This window comes from Mytilus galloprovincialis, chromosome 5 (genome assembly GCF_965363235.1).
Source record: "Mytilus galloprovincialis chromosome 5, xbMytGall1.hap1.1, whole genome shotgun sequence".
Taxonomy (NCBI): domain Eukaryota; kingdom Metazoa; phylum Mollusca; class Bivalvia; order Mytilida; family Mytilidae; genus Mytilus; species Mytilus galloprovincialis.
The window spans coordinates 70159931-70169738 of NC_134842.1; positions in this window are offsets into that span (position 1 = coordinate 70159931).

A 9808-nucleotide genomic window follows, 5' to 3' on the forward strand; every position below is an offset into this window, starting at 1 on the left:
AAACAGAGCAAGTCAACCAAACCTTTAGGCTACAAGCAGTAGGAAATAAGCTTTAACGTTAAAATATGTATTCACTTGGTGTTTAAATAATAATCACCAACATTTCCTTTCAATGATAGGCAACTATTTCTAGTTTTTTTTTTCACAAGATACCAAATTTCATCCCCCATTTTGTCAATTACCAACAAACATATCATAAAAATCTTTTATTTGTTTGCAAGTTCATACACTTATAAATTCCTTAAAAGGTGTTAAATCCTATATGGTTATAGACTCTAAGAAGGTGCTCATTTTGTACATTTTTTTAAGCTGATGCTACAGGAAGGCAAGCCAAAATATATTTTTTCAAGATTTATTAGCAGTCATATTTGTTGCTAATTGACAATGGACTCTTCCATGTATCACTGATAAGAAATAATATTGTTTTCTTGAATAGAAAATAAGGGTTCTCTTATAGCCAAAGCCTTAAATTGATTTATGTCAAAAGTTTCACATCAATCCACAAAAGATCGATAACTCTGGGAATTACTTGATATTTGTTATCTTTTAGACAAGAGGCTCTCAAGGGCCTGAATCGCTCACCTGGTAAACAATGCCTTCGGCCATGTTTTTTGACGAAATAGAAAATAAAACACAAACTTTATTTTATACACCCTACTGATCATTCAAATGAAGTTTGGTTGAATTTGGTTGAGTAGTTTTAGAGGAGAAGATTTTTTAAAGTTAGCAAATATGATGAACAAATTGTTAAAAATTGTCATTTAAGGACAAAAACCCCTTAAGGGGTCAATTGACAATTTTGGTCATATTAACTTATTTGTAGATCTAACTTTGCTGATCATTTTTGCTGTTTACAGTTTATCTTTATCTATAATAATATTCAAGATAATGACCAAAAACTGCAAAATTTCCTTAAAATTACCAATTAAGGGGCAGCAACCCAACAATGGGTTGTTTGATTCATCTGAAAATTTCAGGGCTGATAGATCTTGACCTAATGAACATTTTACCCCATGTCAGATTTGCTTTAAATGCTTTAGTTTTTGAGATATAAGCCAAAAACTGCATTTGACCCCTATGTTCTATTTTAAGTAACGGCGGCCATGTTTTTGACGGATCAAAAATCGAAGCACAAACTTTGTGCAGGATAATCTATTTTTGGAACAAACATGCTAAGTTTCATCCAAATCCATTCAGTAGTTTCAGAGGAGCAGATGTTTGAAAAATTGTTAACGACGACAGACGACGACGACGGACGCCAAGTGATGAGAAAAGCTCACATTTCCTTTTAGGAAAGGTGAGCTAAAAACTGCAAAATTTCCTTAAAATTACCAATTCAGGGGCAGCAACCTAGCAACGTGTCGTCCGATCCATCTGAATATTTCAGGGCAGATAGATTTTGACCTGATAAACAATTCAACCACAGTCAGATTTGATCTTAATGCTTTGGTTTTTGACATTTTACCCCTATGTTCTACTTTTAGCCGTGGCAGCCATCTTGTTTGGATGGCCGGGTCACCCGACTCATTTTTTAAACTACATACCCAAAAGATGATTGTGGCCAAGTTTGGATTAATTTGGCCCAGTAGTTACAGAGGAGAAGATTTTTGTAAAAGATTACTAAGATTTACGAAAAAGGGTTAAAAATTGACTATAAAGGGCAATAACTCCTAAAGGGGTCAACTGACCATTTCGGTCATGTTGACTTATTTGTAAATCTAACTTTGCTGAACATTATTGCTGTTTACAGTTTATCTCTATCTATAATAATATTCAAGATAATAACCAAAACAGCAAAATTTCCTTAAAATTACCAATTCAGGGGCAGCAACCCAACAATGGGTTGTCCGATTCATCTAAAAATTTCAGTGCAGATAGATCTTGACCTGATAAACAATTTAACCCCATGTCAGATTTGCTTTAAATGCTTTTTAGTTTTTGAGATATAAGCCAAAAACTGCATTTGACCCCTATGTTCTATTTTAAGTAACGGCGGCCATGTTTTTGACGGATCAAAAATCGAAGCACAAACTTTGTGCAGGATAATCTATTTTTGGAACAAACATGCTAAGTTTCATCCAAATCCATTCAGTAGTTTCAGAGGAGCAGATGTTTGAAAAATTGTTAACGACGACAGACGACGACGACGGACGCCAAGTGATGAGAAAAGCTCACATTTCCTTTTAGGAATGGTGAGCTAAAAACTGCAAAATTTCCTTAAAATTACCAATTCAGGGGCAGCAACCTAGCAACGTGTCGTCCGATCCATCTGAATATTTCAGGGCAGATAGATTTTGACCTGATAAACAATTCAACCACAGTCAGATTTGATCTTAATGCTTTGGTTTTTGACATTTTACCCCTATGTTCTACTTTTAGCCGTGGCAGCCATCTTGTTTGGATGACCGGGTCACCCGACTCATTTTTTAAACTAGATACCCAAAAGATGATTGTGGCCAAGTTTGGATTAATTTGGCCCAGTAGTTACAGAGGAGAAGATTTTTGTAAAAGATTACTAAGATTTACGAAAAATGGTTAAAAATTGACTATAAAGGGCAATAACTCCTAAAGGGGTCAACTGACCATTTCGGTCATGTTGACTTAATTGTAAATCTAACTTTGCTGAACATTATTGCTGTTTACAGTTTATCTCTATCTATAATAATATTCAAGATAATAACCAAAACAGCAAAATTTCCTTAAAATTACCAATTCAGGGGCAGCAACCCAACAATGGGTTGTCCGATTCATCTGAAAATTTCAGTGCAGATAGATCTTGACCTGATAAACAATTTAACCCCATGTCAGATTTGCTTTAAATGCTTTTTAGTTTTTGAGATATAAGCCAAAAACTGCATTTGACCCCTATGTTCTATTTTAAGTAACGGCGGCCATGTTTTTGACGGATCAAAAATCGAAGCACAAACTTTGTGCAGGATAATCTATTTTTGGAACAAACATGCTAAGTTTCATCCAAATCCATTCAGTAGTTTCAGAGGAGCAGATGTTTGAAAAATTGTTAACGACGACAGACGACGACGACGGACGCCAAGTGATGAGAAAAGCTCACATTTCCTTTTAGGAAAGGTGAGCTAAAAACTGCAAAATTTCCTTAAAATTACCAATTCAGGGGCAGCAACCTAGTAACGTGTCGTCCGATCCATCTGAATATTTCAGGGCAGATAGATTTTGACTTGATAAACAATTCAACCACAATCAGATTTGATCTTAATGCTTTGGTTTTTGACATTTTACCCCTATGTTCTACTTTTAGCCGTGGCAGCCATCTTGTTTGGATGGCCGGGTCACCCGACTCATTTTTTAAACTAGATACCCAAAAGATGATTGTGGCCAAGTTTGGATTAATTTGGCCCAGTAGTTACAGAGGAGAAGATTTTTGTAAAAGATTACTAAGATTTACGAAAAATGGTTAAAAATTGACTATAAAGGGCAATAACTCCTAAAGGGGTCAACTGACCATTTCGGTCATGTTGACTTATTTGTAAATCTAACTTTGCTGAACATGATTGCTGTTTACAGTTTATCTCTATCTATAATAATATTCAAGATAATAACCAAAACAGCAAAATTTCCTTAAAATTACCAATTCAGGGGCAGCAATCCAACAATGGATTGTCCAATTCATCTGAAAATTTCAGGGCAGATAGATCTTGACCTGATAAACAATTTAACCCCTGTCAGATTTGCTCTAAATGCTTTGGTTTTTGAGACATAAGCCAAAAACTGCATTTTACCCCTATGTTCTATTTTTAGCCATGGCGGCCATTTTGGTTGGTTGGCCAGGTCACCGGACACAGTATTCAAACTAGATACCCCAATGATGGTTGTGGCCAAGTTTAGTTCAATTTGGCCTAGTAGTTTTAGAGGAGAAGATTTTTGTAAAAGATAACTAAGATTTATGAAAAATGGTTAAACATTGACTATAAAGGGCAATAACTCCTAAAGGGGTCAACTGACCATTTCAGTCACGTTGACTTATTTTTAGGTCTTACTTTGCTGAACATTTTTGCTGTTTACAGTTTATCTCTACCTATAATTATATTCATGATAATAACCAAAAACAGCAAAATTTCCTAAAAATTTCCAATTCAGGGGCAGCAACCTAACAACGGGTTGTCCGATTCATCTGAAAATTTCAGGGCAGATAGATCTTGACCTGATTATCAATTTTACCCCGTCAGATTTGCTCTAAATGCTTTGGTTTTTGAGTTATAAGCCAAAAACTGCATTTGACCCCTATGTTCTATTTTTAGCAATGGCGACCATGTTTGTTGATAGATCAAAACTTCGGATACAATTTATAAACTAGATACCCTAAGGAACATTCAGTTAAAGTTTGGAAGTATTTGGCCTAGTAGTTTCAGAGGAGAAGATTCTTGAAATAGTTTACGACGACAGACGACAACAGACGACGGACGACGACGGACGCCAATTGATGGCATAAGCTCACTTTGGCCCTTCGGGCCACGTGAGCTAAAAAAAGAAGAATGACAGAACTGGACAAAATTAAAATGTTGCTAGGCGAAATATCTGATGTAAAGCTATACATTGAAGCAAAGGAAAAATGTGAGCGGTGTCCTGATAATACCTCAATACAGGCGAAAATGGAACAACACTATATTAGATTACAAACAGTGGTTAACAAGAATCACAATGAGATCAGAACCAAACTTGCTATATCTCCTAACAATAAATCCCTTCTGTTTAAAAAAAATTAGCAGAAACACTGATGGACAAGTGGGGCTATTTTTATAGATTTGATCTATTTAAAACATGATAAACTTATATTTAAGGCCATGATTATTAAATTTAAGGCACTAGTATGAATTTGAGTGGACAATTAATTATAGGAAAGTCCAGAGACATGCAGGAATCAGACATACCCGACTCTCAGAACAGTTGTTTTTTTAAATTGTATTTACTTGTGTTGTGCCGAGCTGACGGAATTTCGGACAAGGGTAAAACTATATGGCACGGACAACTTCCTTGCGGGGCCATACAAACAAATATATGTCTATCAATTATTAAGTGTATAGCAATTCCAAAATAAACTTTTTTTTAAAAGCTACACGTGTATTACAATGTAATATAAGAATGCCTTACTTTTTGGGGTAATGTTGGGACAGATCAAGAAAAACATATACATGTAGTCCTTAAAAATACTGAAGTCAAGCTATCAGGATAGTTCATGTTGATAACATACATGACATAAGAACTGTGAAGAATTTTTTGTCAAAATGTATGTCTTTCTTTTATGATTGCACATGTCCTATATGTGTATAGATTTATCTTTTGTGAACTGTGAATAAGTCTTTTTTATAACAGTAAGACGTGTATTCCTAATCAGGTTCAACAATTGCATGATGGTGTTGATTAATGCCAAACATACATGTAATTAAGTTAATGGAGTTTTTTTACTTTCTTATATGGAAGCTGCCTGAAACTTAATCTTGCTTTATAAACGGACATGATATTACATATCATTTTTGTATATGTATTTCACCATTGTAAAATCAACATCCAGTATACGGAAAATTTGCATTCTATATTTAAAGAATAGATTTTGTTTGACAATATTTGAAGAAATAAAAATTCACAGGCAGCTATTTATCCCAGATATAAGTCAGTTTGAAAGTGTAAGTCAGAACATCAAATTTATATCAAAATTTAAGGTTACGTACACAACAATGTATCTTTATGTCAATCATTGTTTATGTGATGCCCAACTGATTACCAGGACTGCATTTTGTAACTTTGGTCCATATGAAGTAAATAGAAATATGAAAAAAATACAATGTATGTCTGATTGCATTGGCTCCTATATTTTTTGGAACCCTAGAGACATATAACCATGATTGTTGGGTCTTTCTTAAATCATTGTGTCATTCTGTATGCTTATTTGCCATGCCAGTTGTTAGATCTATGGATTTATATTAGTAGTTAAATTGGAAAAAAATAAAAAAATTTTACTCCTTAATCTTTGGTTGGTTATAAATACAAAGACCCATCAACACAACATCTGATAAACAAATTTAATAATACTTTTAGATATTCCGATGCTTACTATTTTGTTAGATGAATATATAATTCCCACAGCCCACTTACACTATGCACGTAAGCAATTCTCCTTATTTTGTCATTTCCCGGGTCCCACTAGACCTCATTTCCCATGTTCACAACACAATAATTTGACCTTCACATGTCACGCTTACAAAAAATCGGCAATCCCGTGTCACGATTAGACCCCAATGAGACCCACTTTTTACACCATGGTACATGTATTTAATTTAAAATGCAAAATTATAGCTTACTTTCAATAATTGAAGTCTTTGATGAGTATAAACAATTAATTTGAATAGCAGGTGTACAAGGCCCCTACTTCCTTCTAGTCTGTACTAACCCTCCGGTTGGATTCTTTTTTTCTTGAAATAGAAAGTACATGTGTCACCATACAACAAGATATAATGTCAACACTGGGGTCTTTTCAACATTAAATTTTTAAAAGCCTTACAAATACAAGAAATCCATGTGTGTGTCATAGCATCATATTAGTCTAGATCTGCATGAACGTTTTTTCCAACTAAAAATTTAAAGACAAGTATTCTGCATATTATACATTTTTCTTATGTGTCTACAAATAAATAAACAAAATTCTATCAAAACATACTAATCTAGATAAGATTTTAATAGTTGGGGTATTGGAACTAAAGGTGCATACTGTCAAACTAACAATGTTTTAATATATGGACCATAATTTGGTATTGGGACTGTTTCCGATAACGATAGAAAAGTGATAAAATATTGTATTTTGGTGAGAGAAGTTGTTGCTCCACCATCAAATGCTATTATTTCTATTAAAATAAAGGTGCTTTCTACTCTCCCCTAGAGAGAATTTGAAATAAACAAATGTTTCAATTTATCCGGCCGCTTTTCTGTGTCGTTTCTTAGCGTTATTTTCGCTTCAAGTGTGTAACTCTGGTAAATTTAAAGATAATCGTAACTTTTGCTTTCAAATAATAAAGAACATCGACCAATAAGAATAGTCAGAAGAAAATGCCGAGAACTATAAGTATTTCTGTAGCAGGTGTAAGAACACTAGCGTTACTTTGGTTTCAGATTTCGTAACACAAATTTTAGATGGTGTAATCTGCTTTGTTGTAAAAAAATTCTTTACAACAATATGCAAATATGAACTCTCGCGAGATGTTCAAACAGGTAAATCAGAGATGATTTACATTCTAGTTTTGTTCTTAGTAATAATTAAGTTAGAAAATGACGTAATCGTTATGCGTTACATTTCACAAGAAACAGAAGTCCAGATATTTCCTTTTTTTATTAAAATTGTTTTTGTCGTTAAGTTCTAATCATTCATGTAATTTCCGGTCATACCTGAAACATGTGACTAACATGTGATCATGCGCTTACGGCCGGATATATATTAAATACTAGGTCTAAACATTGGTTTTGTTTCCAACGGGATGTTAGCAAGCATATTCTGTAGACTTGTTTCATATTGTTTAAAAAAGGAAAATACAATTTTCAAAGAGATCGCGCCGGGGGTCTATTATTTTTCCTATGTGCATAATGTTACATACGATTTTGAGTGAAAATAAAATCGATTTCAGATTTGACGGACGTAATAGCACACTTTGTTTCCGTATAACGATGAAAAAGGGTCCTTGGAAAATTCAATCGACATTACTTTTCTTATCATTGTGCCGATGCTCGTTGAATTGATTTTGCTTCAGCAGTAAATATAACTGGATATTTTAGGTGAATAAAGATAATTTAAGGTGGCTCGGGGCATATTCAAAGTTTCTATTCAGAAGTGCCGTAATTTTTGTTATTTTATTCTTTAAAGAAATTGAATCAAATTGGTCGAAAAAAAAGGGGGTCACGGACCATTTAAGCTCAAAATTTTACTTTTAAACAGGTATGTAGAAGGGACCATTTTTCAATAAAATGTTAGGGAAATTAGAGGTGTTGACATATTTTATCGGATTATCAAAAAAAAAAAACATTCTATGACGCTTGGTCCAAAACTGTAATATAAAAAGCTGAAATATAGCTTCAAAGAATGAGCAAATAAAAAAAAAATAGGTCACCGATAAGGAAAAAAATATATTTTGCCTTAAAACCCAAATTTTGGCGGACAAATGGTGAAAATGGGTGAAATGTCATTTTGACTCTTTAACAAATACGGATTATAACGAAAATATTCTAATATTCACATAACTACAATGATTTAACATTTCTAATCAATCAAAATATTTAAAAAAAATTATATCGAATTTACGACAAATACTTTTGTAATTCATGCGTGAAATTATGCGCAGTCGAATAGTCCCGAGCCACCTTAATAAAATATACATGTTAATATACCGTTACACTTGGAATGTACAAAGTTGGTATCTTTGTCACAATTTATAATTATTTTTTTAATCACGTTCTGCAAACACTTTTCAGAAATGCAATAAACTTGTCAAATTTGAAGTTAACTTTTACCATGCATGACTTGAAAGGAAGTACTTTATTGATTTTAGCCCACTAAAGTAGGTTAAAATGTGGAAACCATGTAGATGGTGTACAGGTCACAAATATCACATGGTGCCTATTTTAAAGATTTTAATTCCAAGTTAAAAGTTTTTTTTCTTTTGCTGGATTTAAAGAATTTTACATTGCCAATGATTTGGAATAAATTGTATCTAACATGTATAACTGGAATTTCAAAACCAAATATAAATACATTTTTTTGGCTAAAACATCAAGATACAACGATTATGGTATCCTGTATCAATAAAGAAAATATGGAAATTTCTGAATAAATTGTACTAATTGTTTTCAAAACAAGCACATATTTAGGAGTTTTATAATACTGTTACATTTAAGATGGATTTTAAGAAAAAAATATACTGTTCAGATTATTTTAAGCAGATTTTGCAATAAAATAAAACTCAAAAAATGCTTTCGGTTTCTTATGGTTTCCTGTCACGTATAAAAAAACTTAATTTAACATAGAAAATAGATTTTAAATATTAACATGAAGCAAGTAACACCAGTAATGGTGTTCATTTATGTCTTTTGAAATATATTGTGCAAAATAAAGAAAATAAAGATTGGTTTCCTGTTTGGTTTCCTGTCACGTAAACGGTGAATCAAAATGTATTATTTTTTTCTCGAAAAACTCAATTGTTGACAGTTCCATTAATACTATTCTTACACCAACACAACCCACAGAATAAAAGTTAAAGTTTTAGAACTTATAAAAAAGGATACAAAAAGAAACCAAAGGCCGAATACCAAATTATGGTCCATATAAAATGTACAAGTTATTCTTGTAAAAAAACATGGTTTATACATGTAGACATTTGTTTAGAAACTGTTTGTTTGTTTCCATGGGAAAAAAGGAAAAAAGGGGGGTTGGGATTGGGGGGGCAAGGTTAGAATCTTGTACATGTATCAATTCTAATCAAAATTATTGTAATTTGAAAATTGATGTTGTATATATAATAAATATGTTAAAAACATCATGTACTTGTTCTCGTTTAATTCTTTTATATCTATTCTATATCAACATGGTAAATGCAACATATTAAAAAATAAAAAGGTAAATTATATAGCACTGTGTGGAAGATTTGTATGATTGCCAATGACATGACTATCCATCAGAGAGGTAGATTTTAAATTTGTAAAGATTTTTGGGTTGCTACATGGAGTTTATTCCTCGTCGTAAAAAAAAACCCACCACCTTGAAAAATGTTGTTTTGTTATTTCTTCACTAGACTGG